Source organism: Marmota monax, unplaced genomic scaffold (genome assembly GCF_021218885.2).
Source record: "Marmota monax isolate L192 unplaced genomic scaffold, Marmota_monax_Labrador192_F-V1.1 WCK01_AAM20220418_F8-fsc00141, whole genome shotgun sequence".
Taxonomy (NCBI): domain Eukaryota; kingdom Metazoa; phylum Chordata; class Mammalia; order Rodentia; family Sciuridae; genus Marmota; species Marmota monax.
Window position 1 is genome coordinate 4222781 of NW_026692981.1, and position 26605 is coordinate 4249385.

At 48.5% G+C, this 26605-nt stretch overlaps 1 long non-coding RNA gene across 12 annotated transcripts in view; it reads right to left on the reverse strand.

Annotated features, from left to right (window-relative positions):
- Window positions 1–26605, reverse strand: part of LOC124097927 (uncharacterized) — a 291392-nt gene that overhangs the window by 119251 nt on the left and 145536 nt on the right. For 11 of the 12 annotated variants that reach the window (XR_009227522.1, XR_009227520.1, XR_006853409.2 and 8 more), the window contains one exon: window positions 7678–7840. This is a non-coding gene — a long non-coding RNA (uncharacterized LOC124097927). Of the gene's footprint in view, window positions 1–7466; window positions 7841–26605 lie in introns of all 12 variants that reach the window. The other variant, XR_009227516.1, reaches the window with a different exon arrangement.

Genomic DNA, 26605 nt, shown 5'->3' on the forward strand with positions numbered 1-26605 from the left:
CACCACCGACCAAAAATGTTAATGACTCGAGAGCCAGGCAGGGAAGCCTAAACATGTCTCTGTATCTTTGTCCTTTTGTATAACAAGCCGCTAAAGAAGTTCAAAGAGACTCCGTGTTATTCCAGAGCCCTGAATTTATAAATCTCACAGCTAGCATTTCCCAATCGGGGGCAAGAACAGATCAGAAGATGAGGGGCATTTCTGTCCTTCAGGACACGGCCGGCAGCTGCTGTTCCCTTTCTGCATACTGGGCTCATGCGAACTTATTCATGCATTTGGCGTGTTCGTGGAATTTGCCAGTTTGCTGGGCTTGACACCAGAAAGATGGCTGAACATTTGCTGTTGTCCATTTGCTGACCGACAACAATTCAAGACTTAAATGCCACATTCAAAGAACCTGACCAGCTGGGAGGAGGCGTTGAAGTCCTGGATGAAGCAAAAGTCAAAAAGGAAATACCATTTTCTAGTCATTTAAATAACCCTTTTCCACACCCTCTCTTCTTATGAAAATTGGCCCTGCTCCTAACATGTTTCAATCAATGTTCACAACGGCCACCCCATCAGCAGGCGCTTCAGGTAACTCCAGCCAATTCTGAAGTTTAAGCCCAATGAAGCTCTTGTCTTCCACAGTTTTGTGATGAAAATAGAAATCCCTTTAGATGGTGATGAAATCCAAACCAAGCCCCTAAGTTACTGAAGGGCAGAAACACGACTAGGAAAAGTTCTAGTACCCTCTTCCGGCATAATAATAGATTAAATAAAACTTTGTGTACTTATTCAAAAATGCCTTGGCCTGGTCCTCTTCGTGCAGCAAGAACAGGAAGGTCTAAATGACTGTCATCAAAGTCTTCTCAAGTTGTTCTCGTTTTATTATCAATTGGCAAACTAAAATTTTATATCTTCCACCGCATGTTGCAAACGTCTTAATTACAACTTTACTTCATTTATATTCAGAAATACACCAGTATTCTGCCAAAACAGAATAATAAACTTAAAAAATTGATCCATTAATTTGAAATTTTCCCTCCCAGAGACACTTTGCCCTTCTTTTATGTATCTTGGATTAATGTCTGGAAACATCTTTTATACCAAATATCTTGTCCCTACTAAGGCTGGAATGCTGGATTTCTACAAATCTTTGTTGGTACTAAACAAATGCTCAACAACCTTCACAATTAACAAACGGAACAGAGCCCCAGATGAACACCAGCTACATAAACAACCTGAGCACAAAAACACATCTCTACCAAATCAGTGACATTCTCAGACAATAAATAGCCCATTCCACGTCACCGGGCCACCCCAGGAACTTCTGTCACCTTCTCTGAGTCCACAGACTGCAAGGGATACCATCTACACCAACTCTTAAAAGAACACATGTGACTCATATTGGTTCTTTCCAGCTCTAATACTTAATGAAAGTCTCTAAAGTTAAGAAATAGAAAACTCTGTATTTTTACAAATAGTCTTGCTACATGGAAAGTATGGAAGTGTGTCCAAAGCTGTGAATTTGTCGCACTAAGCAGATACCCACGAGATTTCAGGAGCACCAAGACTGTGTGGGCTGCTAATCACCACCCAAATCCCCACCACTGCTGCATGACTTAGGTGGTCAAATCCCCTGGATAAAATTCCTAGCTATTTCTGGGCACAGTGGCACAGGCCTGTGATCCTATTGGCTCAGGAGGTCAAGGCAGGGGGATCCCAAGTTCAAAGCCGGCCTCAGCAACGGCAAGGCACTAGGCAAATCTGTGAGACCCTGTGTCTGAATAAAATACAACATAGGGCTGGGATGTAGCTCAGTGGTCGAGTGCTCTTGAGTTCAATCCCCGGTACCCCCACACCCAAAACAAATTCCCAGCCGTTAAACCCTTCACGTGAAGTTGTTTCTTGTAGGGAACCAGTGGCCAACGTCTCCGGGCAGGGTCAGCTGAACAGGTAAATCGCAGCAGGAGGGAGAGTAGAGGGAACTTTCCAATTAGGGAGAAGAGCTTTCCACCAGGGTGGACCACAGCAGGGGAGGGGTGAGGAAACAAATCAATCCAGGAACCCAACCAGGACAGGCCATATTTCACTCCACTTTGAAGTAGAAAATGTCAGGACTTGGCTTCTGATAGTGGATGAGAGCCGAACATTTACGTTTTGATAATCTGCTCTCCCACTCAGGTAAACACAGCGTGAAAGTAATTCCATCAAATTTTTTCATCAAATTTCAGAAATTAGAACAAAAGTCCTCTAAGTAAAGGCAGGAACTATCTTTGTAAAAGCTCGTCTACCCAAAACATTAACATTGAGGGAAAGTCTTGCCATGTGGATCTTGAAGCACACAAGGGGAAACCCTGGTCTACGGACCCCCAGGCCGGGCTTCATCACCAGGGCCACTTGTTCCTCACGAGTATTAGTCTGGAAAAAAATTCAACCCGTTGAGGTTTCACACCAACATTTAGAAGCCTACAAAAACATTAAAATAGTGGCCTCTTGTAAAGTAGAGCAACATTCCATCAGAACTAGAAGATAAGGTGGGCAGAGGCCTCCATCACTGCATGTCCAAATAGCTTTTCACCTTCGAGTATCAGAATGAGAGGATCTGAGCGATAGATCAGCAGAATCCTGCCCAATTCCACGGCCTAAGTGAGGTCCCGAAGATGATGCCTCTGTGTCCAGTAGTCAGGCTGGCTCCCCAAAGTTCCCCTGATTCTCATGCAAAGAAATTCAGCTTCAACCTGGGAATTCCCAATTTTTTTTTTTTCAGAGAATGGGATGCAGAATCTGATGAGACGGAGTTTCAGAGGAATCCGAAGCGACACTGCTCAGCTTCCTTCCCAGGATGTAGCAGGTGGCCACCTTTTATGCATAAACGCTAGGTTTAAAGCACCCCAGGAACCAGGTAAAACAGAAGTTCCAAGGAGCAGAGATGAGACTTCGGCAAGGTAACCAGGGAAGTGGCAGGAGGCCTGCTCTGGAAAACTAACTGACGGAGGGGGCCATAGAACTAGCACCAAGTTGGTAGGTGGTCCAAGTGTCCAATTCCCACTTTTCCTTCTTCCTTTTTACCTAGAAATGACGATCCCAACCACCTGTGCCACATCAAGCATAAAGGAACCTGAAGACCACCTGCCCTTTCCTCCTGGAGGAAGCTGAAGAAGACATTTTGACCTCACTGTTCTTGGGGGCACACGCTCCCTGTGGTCTGAGAAAGTCCTGGGACTCAGCTGGTCGTGAGCAGCTGGCAGGGAGTTCAGCTCCTCCCCTCCAGGGCTGGACACAGACACGTTTTTTAAAGGTGAGTGAAGACAATTTCCGCTCTTTTTCTGGTAGCACTCCTTATTGTGAAAAGGAGTGAGAATTAAATAAGGCAGAGAACAGAGACCACCAGGAGGTGAGCAGGCACAGTGGGGGTGGACCCCAACAGCCAGGGGACGCACAGCTGTGCAGGCAGCTCACAGCAGGACTTCCCTCACCTGCCCTCACCTCTTACCTTCCCTCAGCCTCATTAGCATATAGATATAGATATCTGTACACCCTTGTTCATAGAGCAACATTCACAAAATAATGGTGATAAGAGCCTATGCATTGAAGCAACCCAAATGCCCATCACCAGATGAATGGATGCAGCGTGACATGTACAATAGGTTATTATTCAGCCTTAAAGACGGGCAGGGGGGTGGATTCTGGCATCTGTCACAGCACAGAGGAATCCTGAAGGTATGACGCTAAGCGAAATCAGCCAGTCACAAATGGAACAACATTGTGTGACTCCAAACTCACAGGAATAGAAGAGATGTCAGTTCTAGGGGCTGTGGGGAGGGGAACAATGAGATGTTTCACGAGTTTTGCAAGATGTAAGGCTCTGGAGATTGGGTGCACAAGGATGGGAATATTCTCAACACTACTCAACTACACACTTGAAAAGAATGAAAATGGTAAGTTTTATGTTATATGTTTGTTAATCATAATAAAAAAATAAATTAAACAAGACATATATTTAGCCCACAAACTGGAATTAGTTGCTTTCTCTTCTAAACTACCTCTGAATCCTCAGGAGCTAATTGGCAAGAATCACTTGCCTCATATGGCACCCATTGGATCCCCTGAAATAACAGGTACTAGCATCACTGCTTACTTTACAGACGAGCAGGCGGAGGTCCAGAGAGACTCAATGTCTTTGCAAGATGGCGCCCTCGCGGATGAGTGAAGGGTGCCACATCTCAGCTTGTCTTACAGAGCCTGCTCTTCCTCCTAGATGACCTCACCATTCCTGCAAGCAGGATTCCCCCACCCAACCCTCCTAACAGCTCTCCCAAAGGTCACAGTCACCTCCCTGTTCCCTTCCTGGGTTTGGTGAGCTTATCTACACTTGGCTTCTGTGGTAGGTGATGCAGACTGACCCACCCTGGCCTTCGGGACACAATCTCTTCCCTCCACTTTCTGGACACCATTTTCTCCTGGTAATCCTACTGTCTGACCACTCCTTCCTTATCATGTTCTTAAGAAACAGAGTCTTCCTCAATTTCCACCAAAACAATGGCTAATCATGACTAAATAAGTAGTGAAGTTACAGTACTTTAAATTCATTTCACACATTCTCAGGGTTGTTTTTGTTATCTGTTCTAGATCTCTGGAGACAGATTCTCTAGAGTTGTCCATGAAGGTGGGGAGTCTATTTTACTTACCATACACCTCTCAAAGCCGAGTGCAATATATGACATGTAGTAAATTTCACAAAGAATTATTAAATTTGATCTTAATATAACCAAACCCTTGTGTTCAAAACCACTTTTCCCAGCACTCTTCCAGATTCAGTGAGAAAATTCCCCCAACTACTTAACTGTCACCCTCACTCCAAGGCCAGATAAGGTTCATCAGGGGCTCCAGGGAAGATCTAAAGCAGTTGAAAAGCTTCACAGTGTTACTTCTCAGATCCCTGCCATATCTCACCCCAGTACAAAAGCATTAAATGAAATTAGAGTATTCCAATTTTCCTACATGTCCGCCTACTAATTGAACTAAATACTTGAAACCCTAACACAAGAAATTAGAGGAAACTCGGAAAGTGTGATCATTCCAGTCAGCTGAATTTTGGTGAAGAGTATGTTCACCTAGCTGTAGATTAAATTCACCCCACCATGTCCCTGAACAGCAAGTTGCACAACAGTGCACTTTTATCCTGTTATTTCCTTAAAATAACAGGCTGCTTCACTAGCACCCTCTGTAGGTGACACACCTGAGGCTGGCCCTACCTCTTCCTTTGTACTTCATCCTTTTTTGAACAGGACATGCGGAAGTCTACTTCTGATCTCTGACTTCAGGGATGCTCTCCTATTAGTTCTCTGCCCAGCCTAATGGAATGCTAATAGGCTGCTAGGATGCGCTCTGCGAAAATCAATGTTGTAGACCCTGCAGGGTAATTCAACTACTCCAGTGGGTGTGGAGCATGCAGCACTGGGTACCACTGGGTAAGTCATTGCTCCAAGGAATGGACACTTATCCTAGGGAACTCACAGCTGGCCTTCATTTTTTTATTACAGCATTATAATCATACATAGTATTTGGGTTCCCAATGACAAAAGCATCCATGCAAGGAATTTGATTTCTATTCCTACTCCCCCACCCCATTACCCCCTCCTCTACTCCACTGACCTTCCTTTCACTCCTTTATTCATTTATTTTTCATTGGCACCTTCTACATATGCACAAAGGTGGAATCTCTCTGGGTACATTTAGGTGTGTATATGATAGGATTCTGTTGGATTCATTCCACGTTTCCTCCCCTTTCCCTCCCTCCCTTCCTCTCCTTCTCCTCCTACTCTCTTATCTTCTCTTATCTTTATGCTATCTGATCCCCTCCGCCATCTTTCCTCTATTTTCTCTAGCTTCCACATATGATGGAAAACATTTGACTTGATTTTCTGAGTCTGGCTTATTTCACTTAGCATGATTTTCTCCATTTCCATCCATTTATCGGCAAATGCCATTATTTCTTTCTTTGTGGCTGAGTAAAACTCCGCTGTGTGAATGTGCCACATGTTCTTGCTCCATTCCTCTGTTGACAGGCATCTGACTGGCTCCATGTTCTTAGCTATTGTGAACTGAGGTGCTGTAAACATTCTAGTGATGTGTCTCTACACTATGCTGGTTTTAGTCCTTTTGCATAAATACCGAAGAGGAAAGATAGCTAGTCATATGGTGGGTCTGTTTCTAGTTTTTGGAAGAACCTTCACACTGCTTTCCAAAGTGGTTGGATTAATTTTCAGCCCGGCCAACAATGAACGAGTACACCTTTTTCTCCACCTCCTCACCAACACCTATTTATTTATTTTGTATTCTTGATAATTGCCAATCGAACTGAAGTGACATGAAATCTCAGTGTAGTTTTGGTTTGCATATCTCTGATTCCTAGAGATACTGAACATTTTTTCATATATCTGTTGGCCATTTGTGCTTCTTCTTTTGAGAAATTTGTTTAGTTTTTTTTTTTTTTACTCATTTATTGATTGGGATTTTTGTTTGTTTTGTTTTTAGCATTGAGTTTTTGTGGTTTTTTTTATATGTTCTGGATATTAATCCCCCATCAGAGAAGTAGCTGGCAAGGATTTGTTTTCCCATTCCATGGGCTCTCTCTTTCCTCTCTTTGTTGCTCAAAGCTTTTTAATGTGATGGCATCCCACTTTATTGATTCCTGGTTTTATTTCTTGAGCTTTAGGGGCCTTGCCGAGGAAGTCAATGCCTGCACTTATATGATGAAGTGCTGACCCTAGGTTCTTTTCCAGCAGTTACAAGGTTTCTGGCCTAAATTCCTAAGTCTTTCATCCGTTTTGATCTGACTCTTGTGCAGGGTGACAGACAGGGGTCTAGTTTCATTCTTCTACATATGGATGTCCAGTCCTCCCAGCACCGTTTGTTTAAAAGGTTGTCTTTTCTCCAATGTGTGTTTTGGGCACCTTTGTCAAGGGTCCGATGACTGTAGGTATGTGGCTCTGTCTGTCTTCTGTACTATCCCACGGGTCTCCACGTCGATTCACTCAGATCTTCTTTAAATGGATTTTTTGTGTGTTTGATTTAGGTATTGAGACTAATTTCCCACCTTATTTAAAATACCTCAAAAATACTGAGGTAGCAATTCCTTACAAACCTGTAATATGGACAACATCCAAAATATATATATATATATTTTGCACAATGTAAAAAAGATAAAATTTCACCAAAGAAAGAAAGAAGGGTGATTACCGAGTAGTGTTGTGAATTTGGGAAGTTGGCTGCTACGAGAGAGGGGATAATTTCTTTTAAGTCTAGATGGAAAAATGAACCGACTATCACTGTAACACACTGGTAGATTGAAATGGAGCATTACAAGGAACATGGAATCCAATATCAATTTTTGAGAAAAATTATTTTTCAACAAACGAAAGGTCACTCTTTGATAACACAAGTGTGATGGCACAAGACGTTGACCCAAGAAAGCCTACCTTTTTAAGATGGAGAAGATGTCTTAAAAGATCATCTCTCTTTGAAAGAAGGAGAAAAGAAGAGCCTTTCTAAACTTCTGAGAGTGACAGAAGACACGTTTTCTTTTCATCCTACGGTTGTCTTCGATGACGCCCGTATCCAGAGTTAGGGCTTTCTCAATGTTTTGCTGCTGTTGTTGTTTTATAAAACGCATCTATGAAATTATCTTACCCAGCCTGAAGGCTGTGCTTTCAGAAGGCTGCGGTCTCTGAAGTCCAAGTATGTCACTGGAACAAATGTCACCCAGAGAAGGTATGGGCGCCCAGAGGGTGAGGCGGGCGGACTTGGGAGCCCCTGGGGAAGACTCGGCACACCCTCTCTTCAGCAGGGTTCCCTGTGTGTGACAACAAAAGAAAACTGACTTATTTGGTCAATATTATTGTTTCCAAATTCCCTGCAGTGGACCCTCTTGCTGTCTGCAGAGGGGGCTCGCACTCCCACCTCCCCTGCTCCGGAGACCTCAAGAGCACATTTGGACCTAACTCTACTACTGCCTTTGTGGGGTCACCTAGCTGCCACCCTCCTACCCCCCGTAGCTCCTGCAGTCAGCACCTGTCCCACGACCCTCGTTTTCTGTTACTTTCCTTCTTCCCTGCTGGCCTGTGAGGTCCTGAAGGTCGCAGACCCTGACTTGACCTTCCCAACATTTCCAAGTGCCCCCAGCACAACAGGTCTTTGGCAGGGCCATTGATTTAAGGAAAATCCAAGGTGCGCCTGGAATGAACCAGGCACTGCTCTGGGAGCCGGGGTGGTGGCAGTGAAGGAAACACACACCAGAGTCAGTTGGGCAAGCTGACGGTCCAGCCATGTTCCTACAGGTGGACAGAAGGCTACTAGAGAACCAGCTCCTTCTCTCCTTGACAGCTTGGAAATCTTACTCAGAGAAAGAAGTAAACCTCGCCCCTGACCCGCAATTACAAATCTCTACAATCATGAACGTGAAGTCCAAGCCCGATCAGAGTCCTAGAGTTATGAGTGGACCTGTTCATTTCCTTTATCAACAACCAATATCAAAAGATGGGAGACGGGACCCTCGTGTTGCCATCGGACGATCATTCAGACCACACACTGGAACGTCTACTCGGAGGCAGCCACGGTTATCTTCAAAAATGGGAAAGTGAGGGCTGGGATAGAGCTCAAGTGGTAGAGTGCTGGCTTTGCATGCATAAGGCCCTGGGTTCAATTCCCACCACCACCAAAAACAAACCAGAAAAGCATGCTGGGAGAGATGCTGAGGACCAGGCTTCCTCCACCACCACCGCTAATTCTAACAACAGCGCCCATCCTCGGAAAGTTTGCAGCCTCAAAATCCTTTCATTTCACTCGAGTTCCTGCACGTGAACCCTCACATGGCAGCTGATGCAGGGGGCTCAGATTCCTAGTATCTTGTGTCTATAGATGCTAAGTGGAGGCTCAAAGCGGTCAGGTCACTTTATGCAGTTGGTAAATTATAAGGTCAAACTAACACGAGAACCACGGACCGCAAGGTCAACAGCAGGTTCTAAGGACGGCACACCACCTCAAGAGGAGACACAGGACACAGAGTTGGAAACGCACCGAACACTCAGGTTCAACACAAGTCCTCTCCCCAACCATGCCCCACCCCACCCCCCTGCACCCCTACGTTTTGGGGTTCCACAGGCCAATCTACCAGTCACTGCCAACGAAGACTACCCTTCCTACAGAAGTCAGGGGCAGACCTTCCGACAGTGGCCTACAGGTGCCCTGCGTCATGCCCTCATCGCCCCTCGACTCTGGAGCGGCTGCCCCAGCTCACTAACTTCCTGTCCAAGACAGCAGGCCCTGCTCCCCAAGCTCGGGGAGGGCCAGAATGTCACACACTTCGGCCACCCTGGTCCTGGGCACGCTTTGTGACGGTAGCAGGATGAGTCATGAATGCATGCACGAGGCCCCACTGCCCTGAGAAAGCTGCTCAGGAGTTTCTGCTTTCCCTCCATCACTTGCGCCATCGGAAGGCGGAGGCGCTCCCGGCTCCCCGTGTGCATCACGAGCCCACCCAGCCCCAGATGGTGCCGGGTTTCTGCGGCATGTGCGTCGCATCAATATTTGCTCATTGATCTGTTGCTCAAATACCACAACTGAGTTGTGTTTGTCTGGCAAATCAGGCGGCTTTAATAATTAGTGTCTGAGGTGGGAAAATGTCTTCTAAAACGCTTAGGGGTGAATGGGAAGGATCAAGAGTGACCCTGGTCTATGGGAAGTACACGAGAGGGAAACCCATTCCCTAGCCCAAAAGAATCGTGAAATCAACAAGAGCAACACTGTCTGTGTCGTTCTGCACACACACACACACACACTCAGACACACACTCAGACACACAGAAGCATGCCAAGTAACAAAAGTACCTCCGAGGCTGATGGAGACCTGCAGAGTCACACCATTGTCACTGAAACGCAGATGTGTCAACTCTTGCTCTAGCAAACTAAAAAGACTCCTTCTCATGTCTACAAACACCATACTTTGTAATTCTTCTGACAAAAGCGCATGCACTAAACTACTATTAGACCCTCTAACCTGAACGGGGTACTTTGAACCAGATTTCAGATTCATTAAAGGTTAACTAGAAACTATCAGTGGTTTGAGCTTTTTGACTGGAGCGGGTTGGGGGGATTGGAGAATCTGAGAGTTAGCTGGGAGAGCACAGATCAATTAAAGCCCCCACCCAATGAAAGGAGCCTTTCTGTGGCTACCACTGAGACCCTGAGGAAATGCATTAAAATTCCATGTTTCCACATAATGAACATACTACCTCTTTCTTTGATGATAAAGAATTTTCAGGTGGCACACGGTTATGTTTGGAATCAATCTCTCAGGTACTGGGAGCTACAGGAGATGTGATCAAGGAACACAGAGGCAAAATAGGAACACAAATCTCAGGATATGTCCAGGAAAACATATAAAATTTAAAATCCTTAATATGTCTCTGTCTTCTAAGAGATGCTCAAAGGAAGCCAGATTGGTTAAAGACCAATGATTTTTGGATTCTGTTTATCTGGGGTTTAATTTTATCTTCACTGAAAAAAAATAATTTGATGTTACTATTGATGTAACAAGGAGTCAGATCGGACCAAAAGACAATAATGTTGTCAAAGCTTAATTGAAAACTCTCCTGAATTATTAATAATAGCATAATTCCTGCTTCTAGATGAATACATAATTATCTTAATGGAACCATGCCCAATGATAAGACTACATTGCAATAAAAAAACTACTACCCCTCACAACATAGAGTTGATTTTGACCTATGTGCAAGGTCTTTTTTTGTAAATCTCATGACATCTGAAATATTCTAGGTGAAGTCACCGATGTAAGAGACTCGCAATCGTCAGTCCTAAACATCAACAACTCCCTTACTTCACTTGCATTTTAAATCTTTCAATGTCCACTTTTCCTAAAGAGAAGCACAACCTTAGAGGACACCCTCCCTAGAATGACCTTAAAAACACGAGAAGACACACCACCCATTAGCATACTAAAAACGAGAGCCCCCCTTCCTGCCAGGGAGGAGGCAAAAGTCCTCTAACTGTGCACGGTGTCGGTGTCACCAGGGTAAGGGGATGGAAAGCCTCTGAGGAGGTGGCCACAATCAATCCTCTGGGGAGCCCTCTAGAGTAAGGTGACATTCCGACAGAACAGAGGAAGGTCAGGAGCCCTGGAATAGCACCTCACTGGCCTGGACACATCCAAGCGACATCTACAAGCTGGACGAGGTGGCTACAGCAAGCAGGTAGAGAGGAAAATGGCAGAGGTCACAGAGGTAGTGATGACCTGACTCCCCCCAACCCTGCCCAGAAGCGCTGGTGGAGCCGCTGAGGGGCAGCGGGGTGGTGAGCAAGGGACCTGGCCGTATGGAGCCCGCCGAGCCAGTGTGGGCCCGAGGAGCCGCCATCCAGGGCAGAGTCAAGCTGGGAGGTGGGGGCTCACCTGTCCCACAGGTGAAGTGCCACCGGGGTCTGGGGCAGATGCCTGCGCCTCACAGCACCACAACCCAGAACCCCGAGCACCTGCAGCTCCTGACCTCAACCTCCTGCTTCCCACAAGCAGAAACCGAAGTAGGACAGAATAACGGGATTGTGGGGCTGACCAGAATCACGGCTCCTTTTCCAAACCCTGATTGGCATAGATTTGGGCCAACAGTGTTGACCCAAGCACCATAGAAACCCCTAGACCAGCACACTCAAGTGACGAGCCTGGATCCCCTCTCGTCATGTGGGCTGGTCTGTTTCTATTCACACTTGAAGAAACAGTCACTCATCCTTGTCTGTGGATTTCAGTTTTGGGGATTCATGAGACAAGAACCCAGAGAGACGTCGGCAGTGAGCTGCTGGGGCCTGCTCAACACAGGGGGGTGTGGCCCGCCACTGGAGCTGCAGCCCATTTCGGGGCCTTCACATTGTGCACACCCCACCTGCCAGCAGAAATAGGAAACCCCAGCCTCAGTGGGAGCAAATCCCTGGACCTCAGAGTCCTGCGTGCAGTGTAGTGGACGCTGCGGCTACCATCGGCTACCCCGCCAGGTCCAGGGCCTTGTTCACGTCTCCAGCTGCTGGACGCAGTGCCTGCTCCTGAATCACAGCAGCTTACGGTGGAAACCGCCACTCCATCCTCCTCAGCTCCCATCTCCAGACGGAGATCCGCACGTACGCCTAGTGACGTCTATTGGCCCCGAGTTGTCAAAACCACTGCCACCAGGCTTGAACCTGCACTTCACCTTTTATAAGGGAGAAGTAAACATGCCCCATGAGCAGTTCAAAGATTGAAGAAAAAGTGGAAATAACAGAAACTCACAGTGGGCACCCCCACCTCCTAACTGCCCTTCCTCCTTTGTCTCTGGTCCCAGCTGGGGACAGCTACCCAACCATCTCCACTAGACAGATGAGAGCCCTGCTGCACCACACCACAATCATCACCAAGCCCACCCACTCCACCTCCGAACAGTCCTCAGATACAGCTCTCCCAAGCAGCCCAGGCCCCTGCCTCCGTCCAAGCCTTCATCCTGTTTAGAAGTGCTTCATCCAAACGAAGTGCTACTGCATGTCTCCCCATTCCCCAATTCCCTCCACCCTCCGTGCTGTCGGAAGAGGAATTCTGTTACCATGCACACCTCACCACCATACATATGACCCCTAGATCAAGACCTGACCTTGGCTTTGCTCCACAACCTCATCTTCAACCACTGCCCCTCTTCTAACCCACCAAAGTGAGATGCCTGCCATCGCTGGCCTACCTACCCCGTGATGTCTAAAGCTCATATCACCTCCTGCCCGGGGAACAGCCCCTCTTCCTAGGGAGGATTAATTCCATTTCATTCTTAAGAGGCCAGAGAGCATATGGTGCTCTGATTCGAGCCCCTGAAGAATGGACCAGTTCCACTCCCCAGCCTTTCACCACACCTTCTTCCTAAAAGGCCATTTACATCTCAAACCAGCCGGCTCTCTAGATTCAGAGCTCCTTAAAGATGGAGACCATTTCCCATGTACCCTTGAGTTCCAGAAGGTAGCACAGTGGTACCTCGCAGATGATGGGGGAAAAAATAAAAAGGCTGAGCTTAATCATTTATCATTGCCTGATATTTATATAGAGGAGACTGTGGGAGAGTGTTTTAAGAAAATAACACTGTGGCAAAAAGAAAAAGCAAACTTTTGAACAACAGAATGCAGTTTTAAAACAACAGAGACTTCAACAAACGCCAGAAGTATTTCCAACTGCAAATAGTGAGGGTGTCCTGGTCTCAGTGAAGTCTGTGTCCCTTCCAGAGGCTGTAAGGAGTGACAGGGAGCCACAGTGCATTCTAGGCCAGTGGTGTGGCAGTCTCCTTGGGAAGCAAATCCCTGGCTGTGGATAAACATGAAAATGTCTTCTGCCTACTTACCCGCACCGCTTTCAATATTCATTTCCCCAACATCTGAGGGTCTATTTTCTTCCTGTGTCATTACCACAGTTGGATTGCTTGAATGAGACTTGGTGGGGAACATGGGGTCCAGAGGGAATCTTATTCATAATGAAAGTATGCATCCAAAGGAGAAGCCAGTGTGGAGAGGGCCTTCCTCCCCAGTTAGAAGCCTTGCCATAAAATTTGCAGTTGTTGGTTATGGCTTATCCCTGAAGGTGCGTGTGTAAGGAGCCCGGTCCCCAGCGTGGCAGTACTGAAGGTGATGGGACTTTAGAGTGGGCCACGTGGAAGACGGGGTCCTGACTGCTCTCCTGCAGGGGTTACTGCTAATCTCTCAGAGTGGGCAAGTTCCCAAAGAGAAGGTTGTTCCAGAAGGAGGAGGCTGGCCCTCCTGTCTCACCATGTGATAGCCATCTATCTGCCTCTCTCTCTCAGACTCCCTGTCTCTCCATGGATGGTCTGCACCTCCTTGGAATTCTGCCTGCATGAAGCCCACCACCGGACGCAGTCCCTCAACCTTGGACTAGAAGTGTGAGCCAGAACAAACGCTTTACAACTTACCCAATCTGTGGTATCGTGTTATTAGCAACGCCAGCATTTATGCCAAAAATAATAACAGAAAAAAGGAGAGGGGTCAGGAGAGGGGAGAGGGAGACCGGGCTTTGTCAAGTCCACGTGTGCGAGTCTGGCCGTGCAGTCACGTGGCTTCTGCTGGCCCTCTCCTGAGGGGCACGTCCTCATAAACCTCCTGTGAGCTCAGCCCAGAGCAGGAGAGGGCAGGAGTCCGGGAAGCAGAAGGCCAGGGTATTACCGTGGAGTCAGCAGACAGCCGGGCTCAGACACAGGAAAGACCCGCAGGGAAAACCACCACCGGCAAAGGCGGCCCAACTCCTGGGAGACCGGTAGTTAGAGAAAGTCTTTTTTAAACTCAGTGGAAAAGGCGCACATACAGCAGGCACCAGGGTAATTACCAAAGCCACCAGCACGTCTGCCAAGCCTGGCTGATGTGGCCTCTTGACCAGGTTTGGCTCTTGGCTTCTGCTGCACTTTGGTCCCCAGCTCTTCCTCCTCCCACTACTAAATACACCGGTGGTGACCTGCTCCACAAATCACCAACCCCAGCTACCAGTCTGCTGGGTTGTTGGCATCTACTACAAAGGGCAGAGCCTTTGTGAAACGGACCCGAGCTCTCTAAAACTACTGCAGCATTATATCCGAGAATTCATTTCTACATCTCCAGAGGTCATTGTGAATGTTCCTGTCAAATGCACACAGCAAGCGAGGGCCTAACGCAATCAATAACGAATTTTTACTCATCGACTTCAACGGGGAGACTCATGTCACTCAGCCGCTGCCGTGGGGCAACCACAGTGAGCTCCCAGTTCTGCGCCACACCACACCCTCCAGTCCCCTCCTTCACCACCACCCTACTCACATGTGACAACAACCCCCAAATCACTCTCCCTGGCTGCTCTGATCAAGCCCAGAGCCAGATATCTAAGGATGTCCTGGACGCTTCAAGAGCAACCTGCTTGAAGTTGAGCTGCTTGTGACACAGTCCACCAGCTCTCCGGTCTCGCTCCTGGAGTCCTTCTTGACCCAGCTCTCTCCTCCGGCCTCACATAGAGCCAGGACAGCCATCATGCCCAGCTCTGCTATGATAGCCAGACAAGTCCTCGGTCACACTGAAGGGCCTCTGAGCACCTCTCAGCAGACTGCAGCAAGTGGTGCTTAATTCCCTCCGTGCCCACCCTGGGGGCCCAGCAAACACCATTTCTATTCTCTCAACTCTCCTCTATCCCAATGTCAAAAGCGCTAGAGGGCATTCAACAGGGTCTGTTCTGTGCCCGATGGGGAGGGGCCGATACGCACTTTAGTGGCCGATACCACTATAAACCTGTCTGAAGTCAGGGCCAGAGAAAGGTGCTCACGTTGCACCACAGCGGTGTGTCCAGGGACAAGTGCTCCAGAAGGAAACATGAACACGCTTCCTTCACACAGCCTCCCAAAGAGCAGCGAGTCGGTTGCCCAGGAACGAGACGCAGAGCCAGAAAGGACCTGGACGGAGACTTAAGAGGTGAAGGAGGCCGGAGCCAGCACCCAGGACGTCAGCCGTGCTGAGAGCCCAGCAGGGATCTAGTGGCCCTCGGCCATGACAGCCAGGCACACTCGGGGTCCCTTCGACACCAGAAGTCTTCCAGCCTGCCCTCCCCCTACTGCAGTGCAGCGCAGCTGGAAGCATTTCAGGAGGATGAACTGCCCAGCCTCAGTCCTTCAACGCAACCCCAAGTGAAAAGTTCTAAGAATAAATTGCATCGAGTTGGGAGGAGCCAGCTACCAGGCGCGACTCAGTTCGACCTTGGGGGAAGGAAGGTTTGGGTCAAGGGCTCCGTGTCACTGAGCTGCTTTTCCTTGCTATCTTTGGGGGTAGAGTCACCGTTTCCAGGAGTGACCCACACAAGAAGTGTCGACTATAAACTCTCTGGGCATCCCTGGACAACCCCGAAACTGGCAGCTGGAAGGACAGAGCTTGTGTGTGCTGCTTTCTATAATAAAATCATTTTTGCCCCTGGGTTAAGGTGATTACTCAAACTCTGGAGACTCCTCCTCAGCCCCTCCGGCCCACTCGCATTTTCCTTAGGCTGACCGGCTCTAGGAAAACAAGTATTGCATTATGCCTGACTCCTTGGAATGAGATCAGTTCTGGTTTCAGATTCCCTTGCAGAACAACCCCAAGGCCACAGACCCTGTAAAAACCCCAGATGCCTAACAGCTCAGGAAGGCCTGGGCTCAACAAGAAAGCACTACTTAAGTAATAAGCGGCCGATGCATCCTCAACCCAGACTGGCACCTCCTGAGGTCTCCTCCGAGGCGATGGGCAGGCCCACATCTGTAAACAAGCCAGTCTCGGGCGGCTCGGCTCCTCCAAGGAGGCAGAGGCTTGAGCCCAGGGTTCGGCAGTGATTTTCTCCAACTGGCACCATCTGCGCACGCCCTGCCAGACTTGCTGACAGAGCAGGCTGCGTAGACCATTACTAATCTGCCAGGGTCAGCAGGGTCGGCCTGCAACAGGATGCCTATGGATTTCAAAGGCCAGCCTTCCCTCCACGCCAGCTAATCAATCTAAGTTGGAAAGCAAGCATGTTTTCATTTCACGTTCTTTTAAATTTCAAAGAAAAATCTCATTTTTAAAGCTCTTAGTGTGGGAATCACTTGCATGTAATCGGTGTCCTGATACTACTTCAGTCACATGAGACCTTTGGAGCAGGAGGCTTCCACATTGATCCTTTGCCAGAATTTGGTAACTGGGCCAGGAGGACAACTTTCATCAGGCAGCAAAAGCCTTTAAAATCGTGACCCCAGGGAAGGACATCATGGGACAACACTCAAAGTCAACTCTAAGTCCTCTTAGCTGAGTCTGCAAAAGAATCATAAAAGCCTGTTTACAGTCAGCCTAGCAGAAACGTACCATGTGAGCCCGGGCAGTGTAACTAGAACCGGTAACTCAAAACCCGGCCTCACTCCCCCTCCACTCCAGAGTCCACCCCCCAGTGCTGCCACCTGTCACCCACTGCCCATCAAGTGCTTACCAAGCCTCCACTGTGTGCCAAGGGCTCCGTGTGCCCCTGAACGTCTTTTTTTCACCAAGGGACAGGATGACTCCGAGTCTAGTACACAGAGAGTGGGCCAGACTGGTCCAAGGGCACCATGAGACAGAATCACGTCAACCCTGTCTTCAAAGTGCCACCATGAAGCACCGGCAAGCTCATTCCAGGCTTGTTGCAGTAATGAAATAGAAGACCCTTTATATAATTCTGTAAGTAAAATTTTTTTTTCTGTGGGGTGTCATGGCCAATTACTGTAATCACTTCTTTGTAGACAATGTTATTCTAGATCTTCAAGTCAAACTATGACTCAATGCGATAATCAAAACTCCCAACAGCCACAAAACCGAGGCATTGCTATAAGCTCTGAAGAAACTGGATCTTTTGTTTACAATAATTAAAGGTTTAAAGAAATTGTGAGATAAGTGACCTCATCTTCCTCTTTCTTAACAAAAACTTAATAGAGTTTAAACTGGGCAAAAGAGGTAGGAGCAGAAGGAATTGGTGAGCTAAAATATAAGTAATAATTTCTCCAACCCAGATCACTCTCCTTATAAAACTGGTCTTGTGAAGGATGACGCTGGAAGATTTGCCAATCAGACTCCGCCAATGGGGTAGAATCAGAGAAGCAGGTTTTACATGAACTCCTGTTGAATAATTCCTTCTTCCAGCTCTTTCAAGCTCCAGGCAACTATAGATAACTCCCAGGTAGCTTGGCTACTGACCCATCCGTCCTTCCCAATTCTGCCTCTTGAAAGGATGGCTCTGTATCATCCAAAAATAAGCCACACAGTCATTTGGATCCTCTCCAGCTATTCCATGTTGCAGAATCATTGCTACCTGCATAGCCTGGAGACTGTCATCTCGATATCACAGAACAAACCAGAGACCAGTGGAATAGGAGTGCTAGGTATGACGGCGTTTCAAACTTACTCTGCCTTTCCAAACTCCTGGGACCTCAGGGGCACTACAAGAGATCTCACTCCATTTAACTTAGGAAGTTAACATCTCCACATCCCAGGGTGGCTCCTGGGGCCTTTCAGAAACAGCACCTTGCAAGGTCTAAGTTCACACATGAGGCCCTTCACGCCAAGCTTTGAGACCTCCTTCCCCATCTCCAGCCCCTAATCAGGCTCTGTGTCTTCATCATGCTGGCCACCAGCGACTCCTGTTTAAACAAAGACCGCCCAGCATTCAGCTTCATTTATCTCCGTCTGGTTCTGCTGGAGAGAGATAAGAATCTAGACAGAGGCTTTTGTAGGGTTTTACCTGTAACTTGTTTAAACCACCAACTACAAACACAAGCTGAGCCTTGGAGCACAGCAGGTGCCAGGTGCAGGGATAGCCTGCACAGGCCTGGGCTTCCGGTGGCTTCAGGCAGACTGATCAGAATCAAGAAGCCTGGGGGGCAGAACAAAAAATCCTTGAGAGGCCTGAAAAGACCCATCGAAGCAAGAAGGTAGCCAAACAGTGACCAAAGTATGCCTATAAAACTCAGAAATGCATCCAGTGACCAAGGTCAAGTGGAGATGGTGACCAACCCTGTCTCTCAAACAGCCCGAGAAGGAAGCCCCACCACCTGGGGCGACTCACTCTCCTGGCAAGGACAGACAGCACCTTCAGTCTTGCCTGCTTCTGTTTGATTTCTAAGCATGTAATCGCACTCACCAGCCTGTTACCAGGAAGCAGGGTTCGCATGTATCAGCTCCCTGTCAACTCTCAATCACTAGGGGTGAGGACTGAAGCATAAACAGGCTGGGGTTGGAGATTAGTGGTAGCACTTGCTTAGGATGCAGGAGGCCCCAGGTTCCAGCCCCAGCGCACACAGAGACACACACACACGCACAAACCTTCATGCTGAGGCTACCTTTACAGAATCGGTGAAAAGAAGAAACAAGCTTTATTTTCCTCTCTGACTTCTGTGACCACTTAGATTTTATCTGCTTTAGGAAGATTCTAAAGGAAAACTCCTACAGGAGACTTAGAAACCCAATCCAGCAGGAAGATGGGTCAAAGGACCCTAAATGAAATGTTGTGGTCACTCTTCCTTCAGGTGCCCTTAGCATCTGCCCAAGGGCTACCTCTGTGACAAATCAAGATGGCTTGCCCCAGGCTCACAGGAACCAGATTCAAATTTGTGAAAACCCATACATGTTAAAAGTGCCAATTTTCTTTAACATTTAATACATTCACTCCCTGTATAGCCACCCTCTACACTAGTTTTGAGATCAGCATCCGATCCCAAATTCTGACTCAAGGAAGCTAGCTGTGACCCCCCGGTGGACGTCACTGAGGACACCTCATTACACCTGAGAAACACTCACTGCAGGGTGGGAAGCAGGCCACCAGGTGGACTGGATGCTGAGGAGAGGAACAAAGATGAGCCTGACAAGAGGAAAGAGAGGCAAAATCTCAAAGGAAAGGGCTTCTCTCTGTGCTGGGGAGAGACATGCAAATGCCAACCTGCCCGAGTAAGGATCCGACGTCTACCCCGCAATCCAGAAACCCCCCAAACACTGCGGGGCCAGATCCAAAGGGATCGTCACAGAGCTGACTCCCGCGGCCACACTGCACTCCGCAGCGGAATGAGGCCAGGGCACCACACCATCGTGGAGGTGCTGAGGCACCATCTCTCCCCGAACTATTTTTAAAGTAAGACATTTCTTCCAGATGCCCCATCTATGTTCCCAACCACATGCACAGTTCAATCAACAGGGCAACCAAAATCAGCCGGCTTTCAAAGGGGGCTGAGGATCCCACGCTGTAGCTCAGACTTTCCTCATCCCTCCAGAACTGGGTATCCCCCTAAACATCACTTCTCCATTCACGGCGCTGCAAAGTTCCAGCATTTCAGAAGTGCAAAAGGACCCGGGAATCCGCTGGGAAATCTTCCTTGTCACAAAGATGGCAAAGCTTCTTCGTCAAGGGGCCTGTCCACAGTCACACAACTGGACACCAACCAGTCAGGCTTACCGGCCAAACTGAAACAGGGGGACCAGGCAAACTTGCTTCACCTTCCCAGCTAATCTGTCTAGCAACACATTGTAAACAGCCCGAGGTTTCTTTTTTAAAATATCTGAATTTGTACATTTAAAAATAAGAAAAGTATGGCAATCCTTAGTCAAATAGTGTTTGTATAACCACCTTTGAAAGCTAAGCACATGTTGAAACTAAGTGGACCACCCAAGTTAAAAAATCTAGTTATTCCATTTAATGTTTATTTGGTTTGTTTCTAAATGTGTATTTAAGTGGCAAAGTCATAAAGGGAAGAATTAATGATAATCGATACCAGATCTGCAACCATGGAACTCTTCATGGGTTTGCAGTAAGTAGTGAAGGCAGCCGGGAGGGGAAACGTGTTCTAAACTGAGAAAACTGTGCGGTACCTTGAAAGGCAAGTCCCCGGCTAGGCACAGAGCTCTGAAGGCAGAACTATCCACAGGCCAAGGCTCACTCCTGGGAGGGACCTTCATCTCCACCAGGAAAACATGGAGGTCTTAGTTCTAAGAGGGAGGTGGCACAAGAGACTCGGCGCTGGAGAAGAATGTGTTTGGTGCCCTTCGGGTGTCTTCAAAACTGTATGTCACAACTCCAGATTCCAAAATGAAGTGCAGACAAACTTCAAAAGACCCAGAAACAAAGGGTGCGTTAACGTCCAGATGGTTCGTATTCCTGAGGAATGTTCACCGTTTATTTGAAATTCAGAACACAGCTCCTCCTAGAGATGATACCATAAATAGGGATTAGGTTTCCAGAGCAGCCCCCAGAAACATGTTTTTAAATGTCCACATTCACCTGAGGTAATAAATACTGCACCGGATGGAACCAAAGGCAGAAGGAGAGGGAAGGGCCTGGGGCCGGAGAGAGACGGAGAAGACTCTCAGGGGCCACCTCCCAGTGGCCCTTCTCCCTGCGCCTCAGAGCTCCAGCGAGGGTCAGGGCACTGGTCACGCAAGCTGCCCTCCGCCTCCCCGCACACCCAGCTCCTCCTCGATACCAGTCCTCGTGGGAGAGGAGGAGGAAGCAGAGACAGAGGCGTCCCCGTTTCCAAGGGCCCACACCTCCAAGGCAACAAGGCCAAATGAGCCACCGGGACCTGCCAAGGGGGCAGGAAACGTGGGCCTCGGTGGCTGTGGCAGGAAGCAGGAGCAGAAGGCTCCGGACACCACACCTGGAGCTCGAATGCCTGGGCCCGCCCCCCGGGGGCTGCTCCATCCTGCAGCTGTGGGAACCTAGGCCTACGAGCACGAAAGGGATGGCAGTACACTGCGGCCGGCCCCTGGAAAGGCTAGGCAGTGCTTCTAGCAAACGGACCATTCTCTCTGGAAACAGTGGGCATACACAGGACGGGCTGGTCATGGGCTAGCAGAACTCAGGCCTAGCGCACTTTACAGAGGAACAGATCATTTTCCAGAACTTGTATGCCCAAGTCCAGCTGCTCGTCTTGAGGCATCTGTGCTCTGTGTTAGAGGAACCCTCTAGACATGGCGACCCGTCACAACTGAAAGACTCCAAGTTCTCCAGGCTCATAGATGGGGCAGGGCCTGGAATTTGATGGATTGTAGTGCTGGTCTAAAACAGTGAAAGTCTCTTGAAGTGCTTATAGTATATTTTTTCAAGAATAAAGTTCAGTTCCTTATAAATAAAATGCACAAAACCCACCAACCAATAAAGGGGGTGGTCCTGACTGTGAAGCGTGAGCCAGCTGCGAAGCAGCACTGTCTTCAGCAAGGCCGGGCCCCCTCTTCCCAACAGCTACAGGTTAGACCCCTCCTAGCCGGCTCAGAGCACCTGAAAGCAGTGTAGTGGAACTAAATCTTCCTTCAAACTACGCCCTGGATTTGCAAACATACTCTGAGTCAAAACTAATACCACTCCATGGGCTCAAATTAGGCGCGGCTTGGGCTGCGTGCCTTTACACATGCTCCCGGGCTCCGCCCCTCCGGCTTCAGACAAGTTCAAGCACAGACCTGTGCACCAGGCGGCGGCAGAAAACGTTCTCCTGGGCGATGATATCCTCCGGGACCCAAGCCCGAGACCACAGGAGTGACGCTTACCACGTGTAGGGGCGCCGGCTCCCAGTGCAGGCTGACATGACGAGTTAATTCAGCTGTAGCTGAATCCACATATGCGGCAGCATTATGTGGTCCTGTGGCTCCAGCAAATCTCCAGATAATGAGGGAACCATGTGACACACTGGGAAAGGCACTGGGCTGGAGCGGAAGACCTAGATTCCTCATATTGACTGTGCGGGGCCATCTCCAGGGAAGGGACAAATCGCGCTCTCTCTGGGACGAAACCTCCTCATCTGTAAAATAGAGAGCAGATGCTCTCTCCTAGCACAGAATCCTAACTGACATGAAAACTGAAACGTGAAGCTCTTGGTATGGCCCTCTGTCTGGCACAGGGAGCCTCCAGGATATATTGAGGAGCACATTCACGGGCTTTCAAGATGACCTAATAGGGTGGCTTCAGAATGCAGCTATGCATAGAGCACTGTTCTTACAACTCCTCCAAATACCATCTTGAGGAAAAAGGAGAGATCCTCACACTGAGCGCATGCAGGCGAGTCCTTAGCTCTCTCTCGCTATGCCTCTGGTGAAGCAGGATGAGCATGGTCCATGGCTAGTGAGGAGATGTGGCTGCCTCCAACGACTCCTCCGGAGGAAGCCACTGGCCAAGGACTCCCAGCAAGATGACTTCATTCCACCTGACGTGCCACGTAACAGTGACAGCACACCGTCCTCTGGTGCTATTGGTACCTGTGTGCTATGTACGTGTCTTCCCCGAGAGGCACCCCGTAGCTCTGGGGCAAGGACTACGTCCACCTCTCTGTTAGGGAAGGCATCTAGCAGGGTGACTCAACACCGTTGGGCAATAAGAACATGAGCCGGCAGAGCCTCAGGTGGGGCCTCCTGAGGTGCTCCAGTTTTTCCCGGGAGTCCTGTGATCTTGCCAGTGGAGGAAACTGTCCCGGGATGCCCTCCCTAACCAGTCCTACCCCTCCGTTCCCCTGCGCTTCCCTGTTCCTTATTCTGCAGAGGCCAGGATTCACACTTCCCGCTCAGGATGGGGGAGTATGGGTGGGCTCTCCTCTCTGCCCTTCCGCCCCTCAGGCCTGCGGTGTTGGCTTCTCTGCGTGACCTGCGTTCCGATTCATCCACGGGACGTGGACCCTCCAATAGTGGGAGGTAGACAAAGAAAAAGAGTCTCTGCAGATTCTTTCCTTTTCCCCCTGAGCCCTAAATCTGTTCAGTCTGATTTAAAATGAACTCCTCTTTTCAAACCCAAAGGAAGTGGGCAGCTGGCCAAGATGAGAGCCCAGCCCTAGCAATCTGGGCACAAAGATCTTATGCTTCATAAGAGGGTTACCTGGACTTCATCACTACTCAGAAAAGGCACTCAGTGGAAAATTGAGCTCGGGCTGGAGAACCACTTGGTCCTGCAAAGAACCATTACAATAAGAGCCCCGCACCAGACTGTCACCTCCTCGCTCCTTTATTTCCTAAACCCAGAGCAACTTTCCCCTTCTTGTGCACCAACCTATTATCCTCTGTCAGCTTCAAAGGGTAACTGCCCCAAAGCTACATTTTCTCCATGAAGCCTCTTCTAATAGCATTCCCTAGGAGTGCTCTGCTTCCAAACTTGAAAGGAGCCAAGCAATCTCAAGCCTCTGAGATTTAACAACTTGGTGTGGTGTGCCCGAATCACATACTCTCTTCAACTCAAACCATAATCCTCCTTTAAAATCTTGACAAACAGAAAAAAGGATTATATAAATTATCACACCCCCCCCCAAAAAAAAAAAAGCCTAGTGTGCTGATACAGGAAATCCTGCATCCACTTCTCAAATGGTTCCCTGAGTCTGGAAAACATGAGGGAAGATTTCTTGTATCTATTTATTCCTCTATGAAGTAGGTTTCTGTTACAGTGCGCGGACATTGTGTCACATCATGCTCACAGTTGTCCTTAAGCAAAACAGGGGCAGGAGCCCCCTTCCATACGATAATGGAGTACACGCCTCGGGGTTGCTTTGTCGAGTGTCTATCTTTTGTGTGACTCGGGGAATGGCCTTACTCCCGGCTGACAATGGAAACTCCATTCTTAAAAGGAACCCACTTCCATTTGTGCACAAGGAGGCCACGCAGCTTCCACAAACAACCCACTGAAGGGGATGGCCGGGGCCATCGGGGCCACCTTTTCATCTCACCCACAACAGCAGAGAAGAACTAGGAGGACAAGGCCCAGGACACCACGTTTTCTAGGTGCTCGCCACTTACTGCCAACACTTCTGGGGTGCATCTGGACAGAGGATGCGTATCCGATGTCATCTTGCCACAGGAAGGAGAATCTGCAAAACTGGGTTGAGCGTTTCCATCTCAGTCGGCAATTAACTCCCAACGGTCTGCTTCACTCTTGCTGGAGCAGCCGAACTGCTGTTATTAACCCCCTTTCCCATCTTGATGACATCTTGGGCAAATCCCATAATTTGAGGTTCATCTTTGGTGATGACACTCTAGGTCATTTTCAAGTTTTATTCTCAAATTCAATTTTGACCTTGTACAAGCCCCTGCCCTGACCAGGCAAAGCTGTGAGCTGGACTCTGAGCGAGGAGGCCTGGCTTCTCCTCTCCTGCTCGCTCCCTACAAGACCAGGCAGGAGCTGGGAAGGAGAGAAGGGGCAAGTGTCCCCCTCCAGGACCGGCCAGGACCAGCCAGGATTGTGTCTCAGGCTCGTGCTGGCTGGTGGCACCTGTGCTAACGTCCCACGTGACCCTTCACCACACAGCTCCCTCTGTAGACATCCGACCTCTGCTCCGGCTCAACCTCTCCCTCCACCCCTTGGCTCTCAGTCACGAAGCCAGCTTCTACAGGAATGGTGCCCACAAGATGGCTCGGGACCTGCCACCACTCAGCATCCACTTCACCCCAGGAGAACTTGCTTACGAGCCTCCCGGCCAACAGGAGGACGTGGAGGTGCTCCACCAGCGCCCCTCTTCCTGTCCTCCTCTCTGCTTCCTCCTCTCCTACCCAAGGCAAGTCAGGAAGCCTGGCCCAGCAGGCATTGGACAGGGGAGCCACCACTGGGCATCCCTCTGCCAGGCAACCCCGAGTCTGTGGGTGTGTCTTCTGGGCTTGTCCCCTTCACCTCCTGTGTAAAGTGCATGCAGGGAAGAAGATGGGGCAGCTTTGCTTTCCCTCTGTTAAGTTCTCAGGGAGGACCCTGGCCCTGACTGGGCATGGCTCTCTTTAGACAGTGCAGTTTCCAAAGTCTCCTCTTCATCAGCTGTCCTGACCACCTATTATAAGGGGGCAAGAAAGGGCTACTCAGCTGCCCCATACGCCATGGCTCAGAACACCCCTGTATCCAGACAGGCAGACACTGATATGTTGGGCTGGGGAGGTAGGTCTGGGGGGTGTGAAAAGGTCCACTCCAGGGCCACAGAGTGCGACATCCCTTGGCCCTGCTTGTGAGTGACAATGATCAGACCCTCTGTATCCTGTGCTTGGAATCTGGTCATCTGACTCAGCAGATAACCAGGCTTTGCCTGATCCTTAAAACTGAGTTATTGTTGATTTCTTTGTGTGTCTTTGTGTGTGTGTGTGTGTGTGTGTGTATTTCATCATATTTCTGGTTACAACACTAAGGTGTGCTACTAGGTTATGCCACCAATAAAGTTTCAGTATTATAACCCGTTTCTGTTATTTACAAAGATAGTTTAAACTATCAATTCATTTTAGTAATTTTAAGCCTGGCCCAAACATAGCCCTGTTACACAAAACCCTTGTTTAGTAATAAATATATTGAAAAGATGACAATAGTATGTTTGTGAGTCTTTAATTTTCCCAAATCTGCTTTTGAATGATTTCACTTTGTGTTTATAACCATTTTGCCTGACAGTAAGACACATATTTGTATACCAAGAGGTTGGAAAGTTTATCACAGGGAACCAGTTAGGTTTGCTGGATATGGGGAGGGATGAAGTAGGGAATTTTTCCTTTATCTCAGGAGTCAACAACAACAACAAAAAAACCAGAATGCACTGGAGAGTGCTGGTATCCACGTAGACGCTCAAGAAACTTAGCCAGTGTTCTTCTGTTTGTGATTAGATCCCAAAAGAGGTCCCTTCCTTTATGTCAGTCGCAACCTGGATTCCAAGAAACACTCCCTTCCCAGGATCCCAACATACTCTATTTTCAGGTGTATTCCCAATGTGTTCCTTTGAATCACTACATAAACAATTTTGAAGAATGATAATGAAATGGTTAAGGTTTGCACCACAGGTGGTAATTTTATTTATATATTTATTTGGTACCAGGGACTGAACTCAGGGGCACTGGACCACTGAGCCACATCCCTAGTCCCTTTATTTTTTTTATTTTATTTAGAGACAGGGTCTCACTGAATTGCTTAGCGCCTCCCCGTAACTGAGGCTGGCTTTAAACTTAGGATCCTCCTGCCTCAGCCTCCCAAGCCACTGGGATTACAGGCATGTGCCACCAGACATGACAATCAATTTTTGATTTGTAAGGATCTATGTTCACAGTTTTCCTCACGTTAATATCCCTAATTTTAGAAA